The following is a 25,787-nucleotide window of genomic DNA, read 5'->3' as shown; positions in this document are numbered from 1 at the left end:
CTTTGGATTGATTTTTACTCCAAAAGCATTTTATTAAAATAAATGTGCTAAAAAAAAAAAAAAAAAAAAAAAAAATCGATCTAAATAATAAAAAATAAAAAAATCTGTTTTTTAAAAAATAAATCATTGATTTATATCCACCCTGAAATGTATGTTAAACCATATGTTATAGCAACCATTGCAATAATGCATGCCAATGTGCTATAGGGTTGATTTACTAAAACCGGAGAGTGCAAAATCTGGCGCAGCTCTGAATAGAAACCAATCAGCTTCCAGTTTTTTGTCAAAGCTTAATTGAATGAGAGGAAGTTAGAAGCTGATTGGCTACAATGCACAGCTGCACCAGATTTTGCACTCTCCAGTTTTAGTAAACCAACCCTGTTGCGTATTGCAGTGCATTGCTAGTTAATGTTAATTGCATTCCTTTACAGGTCTACAGTGCACTGTGATGCACCACGCTAGAGCACATATTGAAATCCTATGTGTACTGTGGAGCAATGGATTTTGAAAAATTGTGCAGGACATATTTCTTCATGTGTTGTAAAAACGAATGGGCTGTCATACACAATGCAGAAGACGTATGCATTGCAGATCACCATGCTATGGTATGAACAAGCCCTAAGAGCTAGTATACACATGGGACAGACCCTGATTGAAGTCAGTTCGGAATGCTTTTATGGTGCATTTGCATTTATTTATATGGAGGAATAAGAGCAAAGCAAATCATGACAAAAGCCAAAGTAAATGGAAGTGTACACTGCACTGTAAGATCCAACTCAGTTCAAACATTGCATTCTACCTACCAAAGGTGATTTACAATCTAATATTTGAAACATCACACGTATCCATGCACATTCTAAAACAGTAATGATTGATTTGCATCTTAAAGTATATATAAAGCCATTTTTTCTTTTTTATAGAGTAGGAAATGATAAATCTATTTTTTTTTTTTTTTTTTGCTGTGTATGTTACATTATGGAGTCTTCCCTTCAATTCATGCAGACACAACAGAAATTGCAGAGAAATAAATGCAAAGTTGCCAGAGCTATTCATGTGTATGAGCATCTGTATGCAGCACCTGGGCTACCCTGGCATGGCGCTTCGTTCCCTACCCACACATGCGCCTGTCCACTCTCTCCTACAGCATCAGCTGAGCTCAGTGGTTTGTGAGAGTTAAAGAGAGCGGACTGCGCATGCGTAAGTAGGCAATACAGCCAAGTGCTTATTCGTGAAGTGCTGAGACTGCGCATCTTAGGCAGGGTGAGGAGGGGAGCCCAATGGAAAAAGAAGGCCAGTAGCTATAGCAGTAGAAAGGTTCACATAGAGACCAGCAGGATAAATACACAAGCAGGTCGCCCAGGTAGGTGGCGAGGGCTCCCCTAAGACATGAAATCTAAGCTTTAACCGGTCTTCACCAGAGCTCCTGATGGTGGAGATGGGTTTCGCAGGTTCCAGTCCTCACGATCTTACCAGGAGGTGAGCAAGCCAGGGTCCATAGGCAGATGTAGCAGGTAGGGATGAAGCAGAAGCCTATTGGGTAAACAAACCAAAGGTCAGTAACACATGGTTGGAGGTTGGGATCAAGTGGGAGAGTAGTTCAGGAGCAAGTCAAAGGTTGGTAACGAGTTGTAGCAAAGATATGGATGGCAACAGCAGCACAACGAGCAAGATATTGGCTGAAGAAGAGCATAACAATCTGGCAAACAGGAAATGCAGAGACATGACTTAAATCAGGAAGTACATGAGAGGAGCAAGGAGTTCAAAATTCACCAGAAAAAAAAGCTAGAAAGTAAGGTTGTCAAAGGGGTCAGGCAGGGAGCTGTCCAGCATCTCAGGTAGTACAGTAAGAACAGTTCCTGACAGACACAACAGAGGTCCCGGCTTCAGATCCTGACAAGCTGGAAAAGTGAGCATTATTTTACAAAATGGAAGACTGCTTACTGAGGACTGTAGTGGGGCAGCTGTAATGCATTGGAGATTTTTTTTTGCAATTGTCATTAAAGGTGAACTAACATTTTCAGCTGTCAGCAATGGAGCAAGGGATAAGGCCCCTTTCACACGTGCGGACCGTATGTCCGTATTTCATCCATCTGTTTTTGGATGAAATACGGACATACATGCATCCCTATGGGATAGCGGGTGTCAGCGGATGTACATCCGCTAACACCCGATGTTGTCCGCCTCCGCTCTCGTCCGATTCTGCGGACGGAAGAAAATCCTATTTTTCTATCCGTCTGCAGAGCGGATCGGAGGAACACGGACAGACGGTCCGTGTTCCTCCGATCCCCCATAGGGGAGAGCGGAGATCTGACAGGGCGGTCCCTGCACAGTGTGCGGGTCCCGCCCTGTCATCTGCCTGCTCAGCTGGGGAAAGCGGAGCGATCCCCGCTGAGCAGCGGATAAACACGGGGCGGATCAACACGGATCCGTCCCGTGTGAAAGGGGCCTTAGTCACTGGTTACTACGACACCACTGACTGCCAGCTTCATAGCAACCAGAGAGCCCTGAGACGGAAGCTGTCATATTCAGTTCCACTTCCCAGCACAAAATGCCCCACTCTGAGCACTGGCCTCTCTCTGTACATCAACTGGTCTTAATTGCCACCAGTTTGCTTATCTGTGAGCTAGTGGTAATTATTTTAGAATCTGTTGCAACCATAGCATCTAAATGCAACGGCAATAAGAACTACCTGAATCAGGCACATGAGTTGGAAAGCTTCACCACCAATAGCTCTTACTGAAATGTTGGATCTCAGAATTCAGGAGGTCAAGCCACACGTGAGTATTGAAATATCGGATCCCACACAGGATCAGTGAAACCGCCGGCTGTACTGCAATTTGCAATGAGACACAGCAATTCCTCTCCTGTTTACATGAGAAGACAGGGGGAAGGCCCTGGATAGTACAGGTAAATCCAAGGATTTTATTAAAAAAAACATATAAAACTTGCAAAAGGAAAAAGGAAACAGAAGTTTGCTACCTTGCAGTCCCAATGGGATGACATCAATGTGCTATGCTTCGCAGGGGATTTCTGAGATCCAACATTCCAGTTAATAGTCTCTGTTGCTTTTGGTGGTGAAGATTGTGTCACAGAGGAGTCTCACTTCTGATGCTGAAAGAAGGCACTTTGGAGAGAATACTTTCTTGCGCTTTACTGAGCTTTTCTTTGCATTTAAATGGACTTTATTTGGACACTTGTTTTATTTAAAGTTATGGTGGCTTTGTTTTTAAAGGATAGTGCTATAACACACAGAGCCAATGGCTCCTGCTGCTGTATCTGAACCAATGAGGATTGAGAGAGCCTCAGCTCTCGTGCACATCACTGGATCGAGATCGGGCTGAGGTATGTAATTAGGGGGGCTGCGGAAGAAGCTGCATTTACAACCACTTTAACTTTTTAGCTCAACTGCAGGTAAGCTTATAGTAAGTGTAGATATCTTGGAAACCATCTAAACCTGAGCCATTTAGTAGATATGTTGGCTTTGGCTGACAATATCACTTGTGCATGTGCAGTAAAATGTGCATTCACAGCATCAACCACTTCAGCCCGGCTCCAGCTCCAGCGCCGATGAAGTGCCTGCAAAGCGCCACAGTAGTGGCGCTTTGCGGGCAATTTTAACCCTTTTTTTCCGTCCGCTAGCGGGGGTTAAAAGCGCCCCACTAGTGTCCGAAAAGCACCGCAAAAACAACGGTAAAGTGCCGCTAAAACTAGCGGCGCTTTACTGCCGACACCCCCCCCGCGCTGGCAGTGTGAAATGGCTTTAAGGGATTTCCTTGGGGAAATCCTGGGACCCCCAGGTTACCAGAAGTAGTATCCCCATTGGAAGATTTTTCCTCTGTTACTTTTCTGGGGACAACCCAAAATTTGGGATTTTCTTTTACTTTCACTGTCAATGATTATGGTAAACAGGACAAATAGAGAGGGTGAACCTCCTTAACAGGGGTGCACAGACAGCAAAAAAAACTGACAAGTGTATTAATCCTCCATTCTATCCAAAAACTATAAATAAATAAAGTTTTGCTTTTAGTTATACTTTAGGGTAAAAAAACACCCCACTATCTGTCCTAGCCACCCACCCCACACTCTAAATACTTTCTTGGCTCCAGCATTGCTCCCCTGACTTCTTACTTTCACAGAATACACTGAGGGCAGTGGACAGTGTTTGTAAACATAGGTTGCTGTTAGTCAAACTTCTGTGAGGAGGGAGTGGAGGTGTGACTTACTGACGCTGTGTGCGTCTATGGACGCACACAGCCTTACTCAGGAATGTGCACTCAATGGTACCTTCTTAGCACCCGGCTTGCAAGAAAGGCACCTGAAGAATGGAGAGCCTTGGCAGTGGACTTCCAGAAGAGGAGGTGAGGGACCTTTATGTACAATATCATTGCACAGAGCAGATAAGTAGAACCTCTTAAAAAAAAAAAAAAAATTAGACTTTAGTATAATTTTAATATTACTTTTGTTGGGTTTCATTTTGGAGGGAAGCACTGCAAATGTTATTGAAGCTAAAATGTGATTGTTTGAGCAGTAACTCATAATGGTGTCTGAGGACGGTTCCTTAGTGTGAGTTTCACGTAAGCTGTGCAGAATATGTGAAAAAATGATGTGCTGTTACAATGCATGGCTTTTAGATGATGGCTCACACAGTACTGGTCCTACAGACTTGATATAAGCGGTGATTGGTTTTTTGTGAAGAGTAATGTGTAATTTCACTGAATTATTCACCGCGTGAGTCACAAGTACTTCTCGCTATGTGTGGATGAGCTCCTACAATAAGGGGGTTCATAGCATATGTTGAAGTTAAAGGCTGTTCTCTCCCTCCCGCCTCTGTCTATGGCACAATAATAGGCAATGTCAGGTTGTTGGAGCGCTCTGTACAGTGACGGGAATTTTACTCTCATCCTTTCACTTGCTGGAGGGGTAAATATTTCAGTAAGCAGATGATCCCTGGGCTAAGAATAGAGGCAGCGACATCTAATTTAGACAGCCTGCAAGTGTGAGACTAACCAAGAGAGTCGTACACTGATTCCACAGCCTGTGAAGTTCATCCAAAATGAAATATTTTGGTTACTTTAATTTCCTTTAAAAAAGAATCACCAGGAAAATGACAAAAATCTGTACAGTCCCTCTAAAGTTAGGACTGTTGGAACCTATGTGAGTCCACTGAAATTTTTATAAATTAAGAAACGGGTTGCTTTCCTCCTATCAGATGCACTCCTTTCATTGATCAGGCCCATAATACCTTTAGGCCACTTTCACACTGAGGCGCTTTACAGGCGTTTTAGCGCTATAAATAGCGCCTGTAAAGCGCCTCTCCTGTCACTCCAATGTGAAGGCCCGAGGGTTTTCACACTGGGGCGGTGCGCTTGCAGCCCCTAGAAAAAGTCCTGCAAGCAGCATCTTTGGGGCGGTGGATGAGCGGTGTATACAGCGCTCCTAAACCCATCCCTGCCCATTGAAATGAATAGACAGCGCTGCCGAAGCGCCTGCAAAGCGCTTTGGCAGCGGCGCTACACGGGCGGTAATAACGCCTTCTTTGGCCGCTAGCCGGGGTTAAAAGCACTCCGCTAGAGGCCGAAAAGCACCGCTAAAACAACGGTAAAGCACCGTTAAAACTAGCGGCGATTTACCACCGATGCTCTCTCCGCCCCAGTATAAAGTAGCAAAATAATAGGTAGAATATACTGACCTTTTCTCCGGTTTAGTTCCAGTGTTGGAAGTTTCAGTTGCCAGTCTTTGTATCTTCTCATAGCTTTCATGGTGCCAACCTGTCTGAACTGAATGTCATTCATTGTGAGTCATTGGATTCAACAGGAAGTGTGTAAAACAATAGATTTTCATTAAAGCGGAACTCCACGAAAATTCTATTTTTAAAAAGCTATATTGGGCCAGTGTAGTTACCTGTATTCATAAATAACATCTGGAGGAATGCAGGAGATGCTCAATTTCCATTTCTAGTTTGTCCCTCATGCAGTGTGTCCTTTGATCTATTGGGCATTGCTACAGCGATTTGCTGAGCACCTCCTAGGAACATAGAAACATAGAAAAGTGACGGCAAAAAAAAGACTGAGTAGTCCATCAATTTTATTGTGGGGGGGGGGGGGGGTTGTTTTTTGTTTTGTTTGCTTTTGTTTTTTATTTGTTTTGTTTTTTGTTTTTTCGTTACATTTTTTTTTTCTGACTATAGATCTAGGTTTATCCCAAGCAGCATTTTGAAGCCATTTACTGTTGACTGTCTCACTACCTCTGCTGGAAGTCTGTTTCAAGCATCAATTACCCTTTCAGTAAAATATATGTTTTATCCCCCAAATCGTTCACCGTTTTTGTTACCCGTCTCTTGAATCGTTCTGTCTTATCAGTGTCCAGTGAGGTCTCCAGAACTTTACACAGTATTCTAAATGAGGTCTCACTAAAGATCTATATAGGGGAATCAGGACCTCCTTCCTCCTGATGGTGATCCCTCTAGTGATGCATCCTAGAATTCTATTCACTTTTCCCACTGCCTGGTCACACAGTTTGCTCATTTAGCAATCATCTGAAATAGGTACCCCATTCCTTCATTCAGAAAATGTTTTGTATTGCTTTTAATAAATACAAGGTGTTTTCTGATTCAACAAGGTGGAGAGGGGGAGCAAATATTTGATATCTCCATTCACTAAAGCATATCGCATGCAGTATTTGGCTCACATGACACAATTTACTCAAATATCACATGGGATACTGAAACTGTCAATTTACTACCCCCTTATGCAGTATTTACCTCAAAAAGCAAAAACACTTTCTAAATAAAACAGTGTTACATTCAATTCACTAATGGAAATAAATAAATGCATGTGTTCAAAAAGAAGTGGTCCAGGCTTGCAATAGTTAAAGAATGTATTTTATTTCAGCTGGTTGTCAAGGAGATAGCACCCGCTGGCGTCCTTAACAACCAGAGAATAGCTGGTTGTTAAGGAGTTGGCACCCTCCACACCAGGAGCGTCCCCACACCTCTCCATGCCAGGCCACATGCCCTCAACATGGGGAAGGCACTACCACCCACCAAGGCACCTTGTCCCCATGTTGACGAGGATAGCATGTTGATGAGGACAAGGCCCTCTTCCCCACAACCCTGGCATGATGGCTGTTGGGGTGTGGGGGGTGACTTTGGAATCTGGAAGCCCCTTTAACAAGGGGGCCCTCAGATACTGCCCCCCCATGCGAATGAGTATGGGGTACATAGTAACCGTACTTATTCACAAAAAAATAGGCAAAGTAAATAGATATATAGTAATGCGTTTGGTCCCGTGTTTTCTTTTCTGCTGAAAATTAGGCTTTGTTTACACTTGCATTTGAGGGGCGTATTTGCCACCGTTGCTCCTTAAGCTGCAATAGGCAACGGGTGGGGTTAACAAGGCGTGACCTCAATGCTTCACTTTGACCTGACATGTAGCGTTTGGCAAGCCCGCCGGACACTACACATTCAAGTAAATGGGGAAGCATAGCAGCTGTGTGCAATGCACGCGGTTTTCAGCACATTGATGAGCAAAAATGTGGTTAAAATAGGCGCTGAGGAGGCATCACATCGCTTCCTTACCGCCTGTCAGTAGCCTCTGGAGTGCGATCCAATCGCAAAACGGGCTTTAGAGGCAAGAGTGATTTGGACACATGTCTAATGCCGCATACACACGACCGGACTTTCCGTCAGAAAAGGTCCAACGTAATCATTCCGTCGGACATTTCAATCCTGTATGGGCTTCATCGGACCTTTTCTTTTGAAAATTCTGATGGACCTAGAAATAGAACATGTTTCAAATCTTTCCGACAGACTCAATTCCTATCCAGAAAACCGCTCGTCTGTATGCTAGTCCGGCGGACCAAAAACGACGCAACGTCAGCTATTGGCTACTGGCTATTGAACTTCTTTTTTCTAGTCCCGTCATACGTCATCGCGTTCTAAACGATCGGACTTTGGTGTGATCGTGTGTAGGCAAGTCCGTTTCGGTATTGGGTCCATGGATGGGTTTTGTGATGAAGACTCCAGTAATGTGATCATAGAGAGGAGCAGGGACAAGACGGTTCAGGGGCCTGGACTGCTGAGGTGGATCACCGGTCTTCACTCCTCTGAAAGGTGACACAGAGGGTCACATGATGAGTGATTCAGATACATGAAGAAGGCTTAGAAAATGTTTAAAAAATGGTGAATAATTGGCACTACATTATAATGGTGTAAAATGTGCAAGTGGCGCTCTAGAAGATCATCTTCATATTAGACATTATGCTGTTATGTAAATGAGGACAATCTCTTTATGTAGTGTATGAATAATTTAGCCTTTTTAACTAAGCAAATCCTAATAAATCTTACATTTGGACGATGCACCAGTTTTGTTTAACATATTTATTGGAATCTTTACTGTAAATGAACAATTTTAAATCAACATAAAACATGTTCAGTGGTGCAGAAAATGACTCAATCATATTGTTCTTTTCAAGTTCATGTTCTTTTTTTTAATATAATTTATACAGACAGACCTTAAATTATAACTCCAGTTTTATTGAGAAAAATGCAGTCCCTGCTAGGTAAACTATATACATTGCAAAGGTTTTAGCTAACCTTGTAGTACAATCCTACCCTTGTCTCTTCTTAAAGTGGCTGTAAATCTCTAAAATGAAAAATGAACAAAGCTGATCCTTCTATAGTGTGTACCAGCCTCAATCCAAAGCACCTAGTGTGATTTCTGTCTGCTGTCTCCTTACTCTGCTATCTGCATGAATCACTTCTGACAGGTTCTGCTGACTCCAAGAGATGGGGGGATGGGAAAGGGAGCTTCAGCACACAACCTGTGATTGACATCCTCATGTAGGAGGATTTTTTACATCTCTGTATCACCTGAGGCCAGTCACTTTAGTGGGTATATGTAAGGGTTTACAACCACTTTAAGCTTTAACTGTTATTTTTACAATGTACTGTCCAGACTAAGGGACTTGGGAGGGTCAGCCTTAAAGCCAAACTCCAGCCACAAAAAAAAAAGAATTTCAATATATTCCTTAATAGCCACAAACAATATAAATGTATTTTGTATGCATTAAATGTCTTTGCAAACCCAGCTGTTACCATGTAAAAACAGCAGTGACATAATGGCCATTTTGCACATAACCCGTGCAGAGAACAGATCTGTGGAAGGGAACTATCTGGTAAAGCTACTTCACACTTCTTGCAGAAAACGATAGGGAGCAGAGATAAGACCAGTCACCCTGCAAAGGGAGTGAGAGCAGCACCTATCTGTCCCGCTGCATGCACCACTGATCTTCCATATCTACTGTTGCCACGGATTCTTCTGCATTCAAAACTTCTGAATGTGTCAGGTAACTGATCCCCCTCTGCTCTCTGTGCTTCCTCCTGCCAACCACAGTTGAAAGGAAAATGATAAATGGTTTTCAAAATTTTTTTATAAATAAATATCTGAAAAGTGTGGCGTGCATTTGTATTCAGCGCCTTTATTTTGATACCCCTAACTAAAATCTAGTGGAACCAATTGCCTTCAGAAGTCACCTAATTAGTAAATAGAGTCCACCTGTGTGTAATTTAATCTCAGTATAAATACAGCTGTTCTGTGAAGCCCTCAGGGGTTTGTTAGAGAACCTTGGTGAACAAACAGCATCATGAAGGCCAAGGACCACACCAGACAGGTCAGGGATAAAGTTGTGGTGAAGATTAAAGCAGGGTTAGGTTATAAAAAAATATCCCAAGCTTTGAAAATCTCACGGAGCACTGTTCAATCCATCATCCGAAAATGGAAAGAGTATGGAACAACTGCAAACCTACCAAGACATGGCCGTCCACTTAAACTGACAGGCCGGGCAAGGAGAGCATTAATCAGAGAAGTAGCCAAGAGGCCCATGGTAACCCTGGAGGAGCTGCAGAGATCCACAGCGTGGGAGAATCTGTCCACAGGACAACTATTAGTCGTGCACTCCACAAATCTGGCCTTTATGGAAGAGCGGCAAGAAGAAAGTCATTGTTGAAAGAAAGCCACAAGAAGTCCGGTTTGCAGTTTGTGAGAAGCCATGTGGGGGACACAGCAAACATGTGGAAGAAGGTGCTCTGGTCAGATGAGAACAAAATTTAACCTTTTGGCCTAGAAGCAAAACTCTATGTGTGGGGGAAACTAACACTGCACATCACCCTGAACACACCATCCCCACTGTGAAATATAGTGGTGGCAGCATCATGTTGTGGGGATGCTTTTCTTCAGCAGGGACAGGGAAGCTGGTCAGAGTTGATGGGAAGATGGATGGAGCCAAATACAGGGCAATCTTAGAAGAAAACCTGTTAGAGTCTGCAAAAGACTTGAGACTGGGGCGGAGGTTCACCTTCCAGCAGGACAACTACCCTAAACATATAGCCAGAGCTTCAATGCAATGGTTTAGATCAAAGCATATCCATGTGTTATGCCGCGTACACACGGCCGGACTTCCCCACAGAAAAAGTCCGATGGGAGCTTTCGGTCGGACATTCCGACCGTGTGTATCAGATATAGAACATGTTCTAAATCTTTCCGTCGGAAATGCCGACGGAGTTTAGCCCGTTGGCAAGTCCGGCCTTGTGTACGCGGCATTAGAATGCCCCACTGAAATGTCAGACCTAAATCCAATTGAGAATCTGTGGCAAGACTTGAAAATTGGTGTTCACAGATGCTCTCCATCCAATCTGACAGAGCTTGAGCTATTTTGCAAAGAAGAATGGGCAAAATGTCACTCTCTAGAAAGCTGGTAGAGACATCCCTAAAAAGACTGTAATTGCAGTGAAATTTGGTTCTACAAAGTATTGACTCAGGGGGGCTGAATACAAATGCACGCCACACTTTTTACATATTTATTTGTAAAAAAAGTTGAAAACCATTTATCATTTTCCTTCCACTTTACAATTATGTGCCACTTTGTGTTGGTCTATCACATAAAGACCCAATAAAATGCATTTTTGGTTGTAACATGAAAAAATGTGTAAAATTTCAAGGGGTATGAATACTTTTTCAAGTGACTGTATACTGAAATGCCAATAGCAGTGTAGAGTTGCTGTATATAAAAAGAGGCAGCATATCAAATCTACATACGTAGGCCCCGTTGGTTTTAGGGTAAGCACCGGTATATAAGTTAAGGACAAAACTTCAGGGCCTCAGTAAAGAGAACGGGAAAAGAAGAACTAATAGCACAATATGGCATCTCATGGATGTGTCCATGTTCCAGAGGGCTAGAAAAAAAATGAGTAATCTAGTATCAACTGACAGCTCCAATATTGCAGTAACAGAGGATTAGAGAATAGATAGAAGCAAGGAAAAGAGAGGAGGGAAGAAGAAAAGGGAGAAAGAGGGAGGAGTAGGAAGTCCCGGAGAGGGGAGGGAACCGTAATTTGCCACAGTCGAGTTCTAGACCAATGTATAAACGTAGGACATCATGGGAGAAAAGGGGATTCATCAAAATTGGGGGGGGGGGGGAGGTAGTGTAAAACCCAAGCGCTCCAGAACCCTTCGTATTTATGAACTCTGTCTAGGTATACTGCCTTTATTTTAGCATGGATCATGGCCCTGGTAATCCTGTTTTTGGTTTCTAGATGGCTAAGGTGAGGGGACTTCCAGGACTTAGCAATCGTCTGCTTAGCTGCAGTTGTAACCTGCAGTAGAAGCTTGAATTGTCGAAAGGTCAGGGTTTTTTTTTTATTGAGCAGGGCTATTGTTGGATCAGCTGTCAGCTGAGTATCCAAAAAGTGTAGACAATATATGAAAGATTTCAACCCAAAAAGTACGAACTGCTGGGCAGTCCCACCAGATATGATATAATACAGCCATGAAAAAGGGGGGGGGGGGAGTACCCAGAAGACAGTGCTTTGTTTAAGATGGTATTAAACCCTAAAATGTAAATGTGGCTCACCTCACTACTTACCTTGGTTGCTGCTTCTTTTTTAAACACTAGCATGTCTATTTAAATGTAGCCGGTCTGAAGATCTCTTCCCCAGGCTTCTGGCTCCCACGTGGTTCCATTGACTTGCGTGGATCTGTGGAGCCACCCTTTCATGTGTGCTCCTGGAAGAGAGGCTCCAAGCTGACGTTAAAGTGATATTAAACCCATTTTTTTATTTTTTTAATGCATTTTTAGCAGCTGATTTATTCACTTACAGCAGGGGTCCCCAACCCCTGGGCCACGGACCAGAAGCAGTGATTGCTATGGGCACTGTAATGTAAAGGGGACTGCACTGTAAAGGGACACTGTAATCATTACAGTGCAGTCCCCTTTATATCACAGTTCCCTTTACAGTGCAAAGGGGTGGTATGATGTAAAGGGGGGTTTTTACATGTGATGTGAAGGGGAACTGAGGACATGGTGGGACTGCTTTAAAGGGGGAACTGTGATGAAAACAGGAACTTTGGACACTGATATAAACGGGGGGTTGTGAGAGTTCATAACCCCCCCCCCCCCCAGTCCCTGGAAACATTAGCTACACCAAAAGCAGTCATTGGTTCTAAAAGGCTGTGGACCGCTGTCTTAGTATGCAGCATGTCATCTTTTAATTCTTACCAATATTCCAGTTTAAACTGGTGCTGTGATCACTTTTTCAGGCTTCCTCTCTTAAAGCGGAGTTCCACCCAAAAGTGGAACTTCCACTTTAAGCGCTCCTCACCCCCCTACCATGCGACATTTGAGGGGGTGTGGGTACCTGGTTTTGACAGATACTTCCTGTCCCACTTCCAGTTTCTTTCGCCTCGCCGCCTCGGCGACTCCTCTTCTCCCCATCCCTCGCCTCCTCCCTCTCTGCAATCTTCTGGGACATGTCACAGGTCCCACAAGATTGCCTGGCCACTAAGAGAGCGCAGCGTGCCTCGCGCATGCGCAGTGCGCACCAGGCTTCCGCATGCTGTCACAGCCAGGTGCCCACTCTTGCAATGATGGCGCCGCATGGAGAGGAGGGGGAGAGGAGCGGGTGAGTGTCTGTTTATTAAAAGTCAGCAGCTACACTTTTTGTAGCTGCTGACTTTTAATAAACTTACAAACGAGTGGAACTCCACTTTAAGGGTTGCTCCTTTCTCTTGCAGCATCCTATGGAGTCACCCTTGCATGTAAGAACTAGATTTGTGTCTCCTATACTGCATGCATTAATAGAAACAAACAGCCCCATAGTCTGGGATAGCAAGGCACTTCCCTGCTCCTTCCTACTTCTCCCTCCTCTCTTCTCCAAGATAGCAGAAAGACTTGACACTGCACTGTAAACTCTTTCCTGTGAAGACCAGATGTTCAGGGAAGCAGCAGAGAGAGCAGGAGCCAGCAGCATCAAAACTTGTAAACTGCAATTGTTGCGGTGAGAATTTTAACAGATAGTTATCTAAGGATTTTTTGGGGTGGTTTATTACTAATTTGATAGGAGAGCAGACTAATCAGCTCATCTCTCTGTCACTCTGCTCTCTCCTTTTAGCAGTATTGCCCTATTTAGCATGTGAGCACTACAAAGCAACTGGTTGGCTCCTTGTGCTGCTTCTCCCTTTCTCATTCTGAGCTCTGCTGTACAGTGGATTGTCAGAGGATACCTTGCTTGCTTTAAAAAATAAATTTAAAGCAGAGTTCCACCCAAAAGTGGAACTTCCGCTCATTTGTCTCCTCTGCCCCTCTGGTGCCACAATTGGCACCTTTCGGGGGGGAGGGGGGACAGGATACCTGTCTTTGACAGGTATCCTCTTCCCACTTCCAGGAGTCCGGGCTGCGGCCCGTGACATCACCGCGGGGCTCCCTCCTCTCCCTGTCGCCGGGCCAGTAGGAGAGAGGAACACGGCCTCGCGCACGCGCGGTAGGGTTCCCGGCGTGAAGCCGTAAGGCTACACTGCCGGGTACCCTTACCCGCAATGGCAACGGCAGCACCCAACAGCTGATGTAAACATCAGCTGCGGCATCAGCTGAGGTGCCGACATCGCTGGACTCCAGGACAGGCAAGTGTCCTATTGCTAAAAGCCAGCAACTGCAGTATGTGTAGCTTCTGGCTTTTAAATTATTTTTTTTTGGGGCAGAACACCGCTTTAAAGATGTATCAATAAATACAGAGCTGTAATAATTTATGTCTTATTTCTACCTGGAGTTCAGCTTTTAAATACCAAGCTGCATAAGCCTGAGCCCAAGTCAGTGGGGCAATCTTTTTGTGTAAGGTTAGCTGTAATGTTTTCTATAAAACGTCATTGAAGTAAAATGATATGTTTATGAGACATCTGTATTGTCCTTGTGTTCTGCAGAAGGTAGACCGCTCAGAGGATTAGTGGTTTACAAGGTCAGATGGTATTCCCTATGGACATCATTATTATTAGTGTTCATTTTCTGAAGAGCAGAAAGATAAAGTGATTTGTTAAGTTCCTTAATGTGTAGCACTTCCCGCTGCCCCGAGACTAATTGATAAGGCTGAAGGAGATGGGTCTGGGTATAACCGCCTGTGGTGGCCTATAACTCCAACCTACCTTGATGCTGGCTTCATAGATAAATTGGGCAATTTGTTTGTGGTGAACAAAATTGCTGTTGCTTTCTTCCAATCTGTACATCATCTGGTTTAGCATGTGATAATGCTCTTAATTCATAGCACAGTTTTCTTTCTTACACTAGACATGTTCCAAGACCATTCTTGTATGCATCTGCTTGTGCACTATATTATTATTATTATACAGGATTTATATAGCGCCAAAAGTTTACCCAGCGCTTTACAACATGAGGGCAAACAGTACAGTTACAATACAATTTAATACAGGAGGAATCAGAAGGCCCTGCTTGTTAGAGCTTACAATCTAAAAGGAAGGGTCAAGAGATACAATAATAACTGCGGGGGATGGGCTGATGGAGAAAATAAATGTACAGTTTCGTAGGTGGGGGTCGGATAGGCCATCTCTGAAGAGATGAGTTTTCAGGGATCATTTGAAAGTGAACAGAGTAGGAGATAATTGGACAGATTGGGGTAGGGAGTTCCAGAGGATGGGAGAGGCTCTGGAGAAGTCCTGGAGACAAGCATGGGAGGAGGTGACAAGGGAGCTAGAGAGCAGGAGGTCTTGGGAGGAACGAAGAGGTGGTATTTTGAGACTAGGTTAGTGATGTAGCTGTGGGCAGAGTTGTGGATGGCTTTGAAAATTGTTGTTAGTATCTTGAATTTAATTTGTTGGTGAAACGGAAGCCAGTAGAGGGATTGGCAGAGAGGGGTAGCAGACACTGAACGGATGGTGAGGTGGATGACTCTGACAGCAGCGTTCATGATGGACTGAAGGGGGGATAGCCTATTTAGAGGTAAGCCAATGAGGAGGGAGTTGCAGTAGTCAAGATGAGAGATGACCAGGTTGTGGATTAGAAGCTTTGTGGTGTCATTGGTTAGGAAGGGGCATATTTTGGAGATGTTGCGGAGGTTGAGGTGGAAAGCTTTGGACAGTGATTGGATGTGGGGCTGAAAGGGGAATTCAAGATTCCAGGATTACACCTAGAACCTTGGCGTGCGGGGACGGGTTGATAGTTGAGACGTTGATTTTGGCAGAGAAATCAGGGGAAGAGGCACGTGGGGGAGAAAATATTATGAGCTCAGTTTTGGATAGATACAAGTTTGAGGAAGTGGTTTGACATCCAGACTGATATGTCGATTAGAAAATTATTGAGGCGAGAGGTGACTGAAAGTGAGCTGAGGGATAGAGTGATAGATTTGTCATCAGCCTAGAAATGGTATTGAAAGCCATGGAAGGCAATCAACTGACTCAGGGAGGAGGTGTAGATTGAGAATAGGGGAGGTCCAAGAACAGAACCTTGTGGAACCCTGACAGTTGCCACTATATAGCCAAAAGTATGTGGACACCCTCCAAAATACATATTAAGGTGTTTCCAGCGAAGGGTATTAGCGCTATAGCGCCTGTAAAGCGCCTCAGTTCTCACTTCTGCAACCCGCTTTCTGCAGGTAGTGCAGCCCAGTTATTTCAGTGGGTTGCCCTACCTGCAGAAACACAGGTAAAGATGTCCTGGACCCTTTTTAAAATCACTGTACGAAATCGCATGGTGCTGAATAATGGCACCCCTGGGCATCTGCTAAAGAGCAGTGCATTTTGCCAGTGGGTAGAAAATGCACGTGATTTTGCAAGCCTTCCCAAACCACACAAATGTGAATCTAGGCTTAGTGCTACAGCATATAAGATCAGTAGAACTAGAAGGCAAACACTTTTTTTCGTTTGGATAGAGTAAGGGAAGGTTAGTTTTTTTTTTTTTTTGCCGCCTGTGTTCTTATTGGATAGATTTTCCTTCATGTCCTCTGATGAGGGGGGGCCGGATCTGGGGGCCCACTGGTTAAAGGGGCTTCCAGATTACGATAAGCTCCCTACCTGCAGACCCCCATAACCATGGGCCAGGGTAGTGGGGAAGAGGTCCTTGTCCCCATTAACATGGTGACAAGGTGCTTTGCAGGGGAGCCCCCCTCTACCCCAAAGCACCTCCCATGTTGAGAGCACGAGGCCTTGTATAGTTTAGGAGGGGGTGGGTGGGTGCTTGCTTGTCCCCCCTCTTTCCTGTCTGGTATGGTATGGATTTTGGGGGGGAGGCCCCATGCCATTTTTTTTATTTTTGGCTTGGGGTTCTCTTCCAAATCTAAGGTCTGGTATGGATTTTGGGGGGACCCCATGTTGTTTTTTTATTTTGTCCTGGGGTTCTCCTTAAAACCCATACCAGACCCAAAAGGCCTGGCATGGATTGGAGAGAGACCCCCATGCTGGGTTTTTTTTTCAGAATTTTTAATTGCTGGAATTTTTTGTTTACATTTCAGCTGTCAGTGCTATAAATACACACCTAAATCGTACAAAAAAATGGAATTTGCACCACAGCAGTGTGAACTGAGGCTCTCTCTTAATTGTTTGAAAAAAAAACAATTAAAATAACAAACATGTTATATTTACCTGCTCTGTGCAGTGGTTTTGCACAGAGCAGACCGGATCCTCCTCTTCTCAGGTCCCTGGCTGGAGCTCCTGGCCCCTCCTTCCTGCCGGGTGCACCCCAGAGTAAGCAACTTGCTCTGGGGGCATCCAAGCAGGCGCACTCTCAAGCCACGGCTCTGTGTGTCCACTCACACACAGACCTGCGGCTCGGCCCCATCCCTTCCATCTCCTGATTGGCGAGCCCCGGAGAGCGAAGGTTCTCGTGGACATCGCTGGATCAAGAGGTAGCTCAGATAAGTATTAGGGGGGGGGATGCTGCACACATGAAGGTAAAAAATCTTGTGCCTTTACAACCGCTTTAAGGCTACTTTCACACTGAGGCGCTTTACAGGCGCTATAGCGCTAAAAATAGCGCCTGTAAAGTGTCTCTCCTCTCCTCCTGAGTGCTTTCACACTGGAGCACTGCGCTGGCAGGACGCTCCAAAAAGTCCTGCAAGCAGCTTCTTTGAGGCGCTTTAGGAGCAGTGTTTACACCCCTCCTAAAGCGCCCCCTGCCCATTGAAATTAATGAGCAGCGCTGGCAAAGCGCCGCTGCACCAACGCTTTTAACCCTTTTTCGCCCGCTACCGGGGGTTAAAAGCGCCTCGCTAGCGGCCGAAAAGCGCCGCTAAAACTACTGAAAAGCGACACTAAAAATAGCGGCGCTTTACCGCCGATGCCCGGCGTGGCTCAGTGTGAAAGTAATAATTTTTTTATTAGTCTAAGAACACTGTCACATGACACTAAAAATAGGTATCAGTAAGTATTTAAGAAAAAGTATGGGGACTCGTACTGGGTCTTAAAAAACCGTATCGGTTCATCCCTAGTTTATAAAGTCTGCACAGATGTCATCATTCTCCAGTTTGACCTCTTAAGATACTGTAGCTATGACCATGCATTTTATTTTTGCTGAAACATTGTACTACTTGCAAATTTGAATCCATATGGCTGCCATCTGAACTTTATATGACTTTAGAGTGTATGAAAAGTACACAGCTGGGATCATTTTTCAGCTAGGCTGACTTGCCACTGGCTGTCTTTCTTTTCCAGATGGTGAAGAATTGTGTTTTTGTCAATCTGACTTGTACATCCTCAGGTGTTGGAATAGGAAAAAGCAGAAGTCTGATTTCTGTGGTAAAGTAGTTGTAAAGCCTAAACATTTTTTACTTTAATGCATTTTTTGCATTAAGGTAAAAATCTTTAGGTGTCAGCATGACCCCTCCCCCCCCCTCCCTTTTACTTACCTGAGCCCTCATTTGATCCAGCGCTGTGCACGTCTGCAGCTCTTCTCTCCCCTCACTTCTGGGTCTCCCTGGCTTTGCTAAGGCACCAGTAGCCATTGGCTCCCAGTGCTGTCAATCAAAGCCAGTGACAAGGGGGGGCGGGGCTGGGTCTCACTGTCTGTGTCAATAGACACAGCAGCGGGGCTCGGGTGTGAGCACGCATGTGTTCCCCCATGGGAAGTGGCTTCCCATGGGGGCACTAGACAGAGGGGAGGAGCCCCGACGGCGGGGGACCCGAAAAGAGATTTGCATGCCTCTCTGTGCAATTCCATTGCACAGAGCAGGTTAGTATAGACATTTGTTATTTTTTTTAATTTACCTTTACAGTCACTTTAAGATCGCTGAGATTCAGGCAGAATTAGATTTTTAAGGTTCATTTTGGCGATTCTTCCTGTAGACACAGTGGCACTGTTCACAATTTCTGTCCCCTTAAAGCGGAGTTCCAGACGTTTTTGTATTTATTAAAAGTCAACAGCTACAGAAAGTGTATAATAAATAAACACTAACCTGTCCCATCTCTCCCTCTCCTCTCTGCAGTGCCGGCATCACTACTGTGGGCACCCGGCTGAGACAGCTTGTGGCTTCACAGCCAGTTGCGCACTGCGCATGCGTGAGTCGCGCTCCGTGTCCTGAATGGCCAGTCAATCTTCTGGGACCTGTGATGTGTCCCAGGAGGTTGCAGGGAGGGAGGCCCGAGTGGAAGTGGGAGCTGGGTACTTGTCAAAACTAGGTACACCCCCCCCCCCACAAAAAAAAAATGACATTCAAATGTGGCATGTCAGGGGGTCAGGATTCCTTAAAGCGGAAGTTCCACTTTTGGATGGCACTCCGCTTTAAGATGTGAAAGGGCAGGTTGAATTTCATCTATATCAATAATGTTATTAGGATTCCTCTCTAAAGAGTTGGTTATCTGTGGTCCTGTTCTAGGATGAGAACGATGTTCCTCCATAGATACAGTACATTGTGTGAGCGTAGTCACCCTAGGACAGGACTGAACTGACCTGCTGGTCACTTACTGATCTGGATGGTGGTGAGGGGTGAGGGCTGAAGTCCAGGAGAAACATGCTGTGCCGTCATGTGTAAATACATTTCGGGCCACAGGAACATCAGGTCTTACCACAAACCTCTTCTAATGCTGACAAGCTGTAAAATTCTGAATCAGAATAAGTTTGTACAGCTTGTCAGGATTGGGAGAGGTTTGCGGGGAGTCCTGGTGCTTATGTGGTCCTGATTTTAAGTAAACTTCAGCTTTCAAAGCAGAACTAAACCCTTTGATTTAACAGTTACATTCCTGGCACATGGAAGTAACTATCCCATTTACTTGTGCTTTCAACCAAACTTCCAAACCATCCAGTGTCTGGTGTCATAACTGATCACATGTGCAGCACCATGCCAGTTGAAGATCAAACAGAAGCTAAGATAGCAACTTCCTTGGCTCAAAACGATAGGAGGGTTTAGTTCCACTTTAACCACTTAACACAAATCGCCGTCATTGTACGTCGGTACTTTGACGCTAAATACCGTTGGTATGGCAGCAGCTAGCTGCCATAACCCTGGTATTTTCAACAACGGCGAGTGGCTGGCTTTCAGATAAAAGTGGTCGCCGCGGCGGATTCGCCGCAAGATCGCTTTTATCGGCTTCAATGGCGGAAGCGACGTCAAACGTCACTTCCACCCAATGGTCTTAAAGGGGAAATTTTTTTTTTTGAAAAAAAAAATGACATTTCATTTTTTTATTTTGTTTTATTGCATTTTAGTGTAGATGTTAGATCTGAGGTCTTTTTGACCCCAGATCTCACATTTAAGAGGTCCTGTCATGCCTTTTTTCTTTTACAAGGGATGTTTACATTCCTTGTAATAGGAATAAAAGCGACCCACCTTTTTTTTTTTAAAAGGACAGTGTAAAAATAAAAAATAAAAAGTTAAACAAATAAGAAAAAAAAATAAAAAAATGTAAAGCGCCCCGTCCAGCCGTGCTCTCGCACAGAAGCGAACGCATACCCAAGTCATGCCCACATATGAAAACGGTGTTCAAACGACACATCTGTAACTCTATGTGAAAGTGGAAACTCCTGCGCTGTCGGGGGGGGGGGGCTATGCTAAAAGGACACTGCTGCAACACCTAAGTACTGATCCAAGGCAGGACAAATGGGACAAAAGTGGGGGAAGATGGTAGTTGCGCTGTGATGAAGGGGGGGGGAGGGAAGCTACAAAGATGACTAAAGTGGCAAAGTGAACTAAAAAAGCAGAAACGGGCCAATGCATGAATAGATCCTACATGCTAAAAGAACATGGTGGGGATGCAGTGCAGTGCGACGTAGCTGATCAACATGACATGTTGCGGGCAGACAAAGCCTAATATATAAAGGTAATCGTGAAACAGTGACTGCTTGAATATAGCAAAACAAAAATGCATATACTAACACAAATAGGATGAATAATGACACAATGCAAAAAAAAAAAAAAAAAATAATGCAAGAAAAATATATGTGGGCTAGTGCCCCATTAGCAAAAACATGCCAGATCCTGGTGAACTACAAGTGACAAATCGCTAGGACAAACATGAATATTAGTTCTATCATCCACTCCAAAAAAACAAAAACACGTGATGAGAAACACAAAACAAGTCCAATCGTGAAGGGAGGGGGGATCTTCAGTGAGGACACCTCCGTGTTTGCAAGCCGCTTACCTTACAGCTGTAAGGTGTACAGCCTGTGTTGCAAATGACCCGCAGGTGTAGACGTTCCGTGTATACAGGCAGTGACAATGATGAACATGCCAAGCGAAATATATAAAATATAAAAATATGAACATGCCAAGCGAAATATAAAAAATAAAAAGTATACAGCATGTAAAATAACTCTGCAACGACCACAGTGGAGGGGGGGCAAGACACACACAGGGGGAGGTTGCACTCACTTTCATGAAGTGAGTGTGGGCATCAATCCACGAGCGCCGAGCTCGTATGCCTCCAGGATTGTCACCAATCTGGAATCTGTCCCCGTGCCTGGAAACTGGAATATGTCCCCGTGCCTCTCTCCTCAGTGTTCATCAGGTAGAGTAGTGATGTACAGTGTGAGGGGGAAAGAGACGCACATAGCGTGATCCCATATAAAAGGTATATTTATTTAATAAAACAAGTCCAATCAACTTACATTTAAAACAATGCTGCAGTGTGTAGTAACTACGAGCGCCAAGCTCGTCTCCTGTTGTTTGTCTGTGGCAGTGTCCCGTGCTCCAATCCTAATGCATATCGTCACGTCACGTGACTTCTTCAGAGGAATCCTCTGAAGAAGTCACGTGACGTGACGATATGCATTAGGATTGGAGCACGGGACGCTGCCACAGACAAACAACAGGAGACGAGCTCGGCGCTAGGGATTTGTCACTTGTAGTTCACCAGGATCTGGCACGTTTTTGCTAATGGGGCACTAGCCCACATATATTTTTCTTGCATTATTTTTTTTTTTTGCATTGTGTCTTTATTCATCCTATTTGTGTTAGTATATGCATTTTTGTTTTGCTATATTCAAGCAGTCACTGTTTCACGATTACCTTTATATATTAGGCTTTGTCTGCCCGCAACATGTCATGTTGATCAGCTACGTTGCACTGCACTGCATCCCCACCATGTTCTTTTAGCATGTAGGATCTATTCATGCATTGGCCCGTTTCTGCTTTTTTAGTTCAATTTGCCACTTTAGTCATCTTTGTAGCTTCCCTCCCCCCCCCTTCATCACAGCGCAACTACCATCTTCCCCCACATCTGTAACTCTAAACATGTAACCTGTAGAAATTTTTTAACAACGCATATGGAGATTTTTTAAGAGTAAAAGTTTGTCGCCATTCCACGAGCAGGCCAATTTTGAAGCGTGACATGTTGGGTATCAATTTACTCGGCGTAATGTTTTCTTTCACAATATAAAAAACAAAGGGCTAACTTTACTGTTGTCTTATTTTTTAAGTCAAAAAAGTGTATTTTTCCAAAAAAATTGTGCTTGTAAGACCACTGCGCAAATACGGTGTGACATAAAGTGTCTGAAAAAAATATATATAATGTTTGGGGGTTCTAAGTAATCTTCTAGCAAAGAAAAAATGATTTTAACTTGTAAACAACAAGTGTCAAAAAGAAGCTTATTCCTTAAAGTGGAGTTCCACCCAGAAATGGAACTTCCGCTGATCCAGTCCCCCCCCACCGGTATCACATTTGTCACCTTTCAGGGAGGAGGGGGGAGCAGATACCTGTCTAATACAGGTATTTGCTCCCACTTCCGGCAAAAGAGCGCCGCAGAATCCACGGCGAACTACGTCATGTCTGGCCCCTCCTCCATCCCCCCCGTTTTCTTCTGGGAGACACACAGGTCTCAGAAGACAGCGTGGACCATTCAGAACGTGCAGCGTAACTCGTGCATGCTCAGTAGGGAACCAGGCTGTGAAGCGGCAAGGTTTCTCTTCCTGATTCTCTTACTAAAGATGCCGTCGCCTCCACCCGGAGGAACTTTGCTTTAAGTGTTCAAAGGATCAAAAGTATACAGCTTGCGGACATGTTTCTGAAAGTACCCGTATGGTACTGACAGATTTGGGGGGTATCATTTATTGAAAAAGCCTTCCAAGGGGTACTCAAGTGGAAAAGGTTGGGAAGCTTTGTTCTACGGCATCCATGGATCATTTGTTACGGTTGTGTGGAGGTGGGAGAGAATGTCCCCCACGGCAAAGTCAAGTCTCACTCCATACAGAAATGTATTTTCGTCTGAGTTGGTAAGGTTTGTTTGTTTGTTTGTTTTTTTTTACCCTTTCCATTTCTACGCTTCTGACAGCTTGTTGCTATCCACTACACATTGTCCGTTGTTTTTTTCCATTTTGTGCTGATGACAGTTCTATATCTTTGCACTTTCTAAAAGTTTCCTCCCTTTTTCTCTGCTCTTGCCAGACTCCACATTCACAGTCTCCATTATTCTGTTATTTTTCTCTATAACAATATTATCTTCTTTTGAAACTCCCTGGTGAGATAGAAAGTTCCTATAGTTTCCAGGCCTCTAATCAGCCCTTCAGACGGTACACACCGAGGTCCTGGAGGCCTTCCTGAGACAGGATATCCTACTCTGGCAACATGTGTCAATCGGAATCTTTTAATAATGGTCCTGAGTTACTACCAAATGAAATCACAGTTTTATAATTCAGGGGCTTTCTTCTGTAATGAGCACATTGTTAGTTCTCATGCATGAAATAATATACAAGGAGCAAAGAAATCTCAGAATTACAATAAGAATAGGATTGAAGGGAAGATTACAAACGTAGTTTTCAGTAAATGATACGGTATGTAAAGGAGATAAAAAGATATTTACATGGGTGTACTTATTGTTTTTGGATGAATTGCTTGAAAGAAAATCATATCTTAAATAATTCCAGGCCCGCAGTAGGAAATGTCTTATTTTAGACAGCATCCTGCTTCAGTCTTCTGCACAGTCATTAGGCACAATGAGACTTTATCCAAAAATGATCACCTTCCTTCGATCAGCCCACTCATCACATCACCTAGAGAATTCTCTCCTCCTAATAAAAGAAAAGAGAAGTATGGGGTTTCATTTTTTTCCGGAATCATAGGTGGATGCAGAATTAGTCCGATGCTGTATCTGTCCCCCCGCCAGCTCTAAGACTTAGAACCGAGCGATCGAACACCACCGATCGCTCGCTTCTCAGGGCTCCCTGAGCAGAGACAGTCACCGGCTCTCTGAACTGCCCCCCCTCCCCTCGCTCACTGGACCGCTGGGCTGTAGAGGGGGCGGGAGTAAATAAAGAAGGAAAATTGGGGCTTAAAATGAAGCTATTGACATTGTGGAGATAAATTGGTAAAAGGACATATTTATTGAACATGGAAAGATGTAAAAAATACATATCAATAATGGAAGACAAATAAAAAGTATAAAAGATATAATTTCATATATATTCACACACATATGTGCGCATGTAACATGGACATCAAGGATACATAGATATATATCAACTTGGCACCACATGGTGATCTGGAATAATTGATTGGTACATTCGATAAATGTATATATTTACATATGTCATCTGTCCAGCACATTGCAAAGGAAATAGAATTGATATAAAAGCAGTACAAACATGATTAATTTGTAGATGATGATGTAGAGGATGGTGCTAAATACAGGGATATTCTTGAGCAAAACCTGTACCACTCTGTGTGAGATTTGAGGCTAGGACGGAGGTTCACCTTCCAGCAGGACAATGACTCCAAACACACTTCTAAATCAACACTTGAGTGGTTTAAGGGGCAACATGTAAATATGTTGGAATGTCCTAGTCAAAGCCCAGACCTCAATCCAATAGAAAATCTGTGGTCAAACTTAAAGATTGCTGTTCACAAGCGCAAACCGTCCAACTTGAAGGTGCTGGATCAGTTTTGCAAGGAGGAATGGGCAAAAATCTCAGTGGTAAGATGTGGCAACCTCATAGAGACTTATCCAAAGCGACTTGGAGCTGTGATAGCTGCAAAAGGTGGCTCTATAAAGTATTGACTTTAGGGGGGTGAATAGTTATGCACATTGACTTTTTCTGTTACTTTGTCCTATTTGTTGTTTGCTTCACAATAAAAAAAAACATCTTCAAAGTTGTGGGCATGTTCTGTAAATTAAATGATGCAAATCCTCAAACAACTCATGTTAATTCCATTTTGTGAGACAACAAAACACGAAAAATGCCAGGGGGGTGAATACTTTTTCAAGGTACTGTATATATATGGCAAGGGGGACATCTTTTGCTATCAAACAAATGGCTAATATTAAAGTATATCTAAGGCCTAGGACTTATTTGTACCATAATGCACAATACTTCAGTGCACAGGAATGCAGTGACATCAGTTGCCACTAAAGATAATGACACCCCAATGCACATCCACAGTGCACTGAAAAAAATTTAGCAGAACCAATTATTTAATGCAATGAGGTGTATTGATAGCCCTTTAAAAATAAATGAGCTGCCTAACACAATACACCTCAAGGCACAAACATGCATGCCTTTACGCACACTGCGATGTGATGTAAATGGGCACCTAAATAGGGTGGGTAAAGTTTAACAAACCTGTAAATTTGTTATTGCTGGCTGTGCCTCTGCTGGGGTCATTCACTGTTTCTTTGTACTACAGCAAGTTTCTGCATACAGGTACATACTGGTATCACTGGTGGATGAAATGTGGTAGATTACACTACCCAACTGTCGTAGTGATTCCCTTGTATGGCGTTCTCAGACTGCTTTAAAAAGAAAATGAAAGGTCCACATATCTCCTAGCCCCCACCTGCAAAAAAAAAAAAAAAGCTAACAAGGATAAAACACTCAGAGGAAAAAATAAACTAAAAAAAAACAAATCTTACACCTGATTTCCAGTATGCTTACCTAAGCAAAGGTTGATGTCACTGACCTACAGACTTTAAATAAATCACTCATTTCAGCTCCTGTATCTCTGTACTGACAGATTGCTTTCCCATCAGCTACCAGTAAGGCTGAGGCCAGATTCATATGAACATTTGCATGGGTTCACACACATTGTAAT

At 43.8% G+C, this 25,787-nt stretch overlaps 1 long non-coding RNA gene across 1 annotated transcript; it reads right to left on the bottom strand.

The window, feature by feature from the left end:
* Positions 1-50: 50 nt before the first annotated feature.
* Positions 51-25,514, bottom strand: LOC141117725 (uncharacterized). The gene is made up of 5 exons (XR_012237205.1): positions 25,319-25,514; positions 23,563-23,770; positions 5,902-6,024; positions 5,690-5,777; positions 51-1,530 (listed from the first exon to the last, which is right to left on the bottom strand). It is a non-coding gene; the product is annotated as an uncharacterized lncRNA (long non-coding RNA).
* Between the last annotated feature and the right edge of the window lie 273 nt (positions 25,515-25,787).

This window comes from Aquarana catesbeiana, linkage group LG01 (genome assembly GCF_042186555.1).
Source record: "Aquarana catesbeiana isolate 2022-GZ linkage group LG01, ASM4218655v1, whole genome shotgun sequence".
Lineage (NCBI taxonomy): Eukaryota > Metazoa > Chordata > Amphibia > Anura > Ranidae > Aquarana > Aquarana catesbeiana.
The sequence above is the reverse complement of the archived record's forward strand: the minus strand, read 5'-3'. Positions and strand labels throughout refer to the sequence as shown.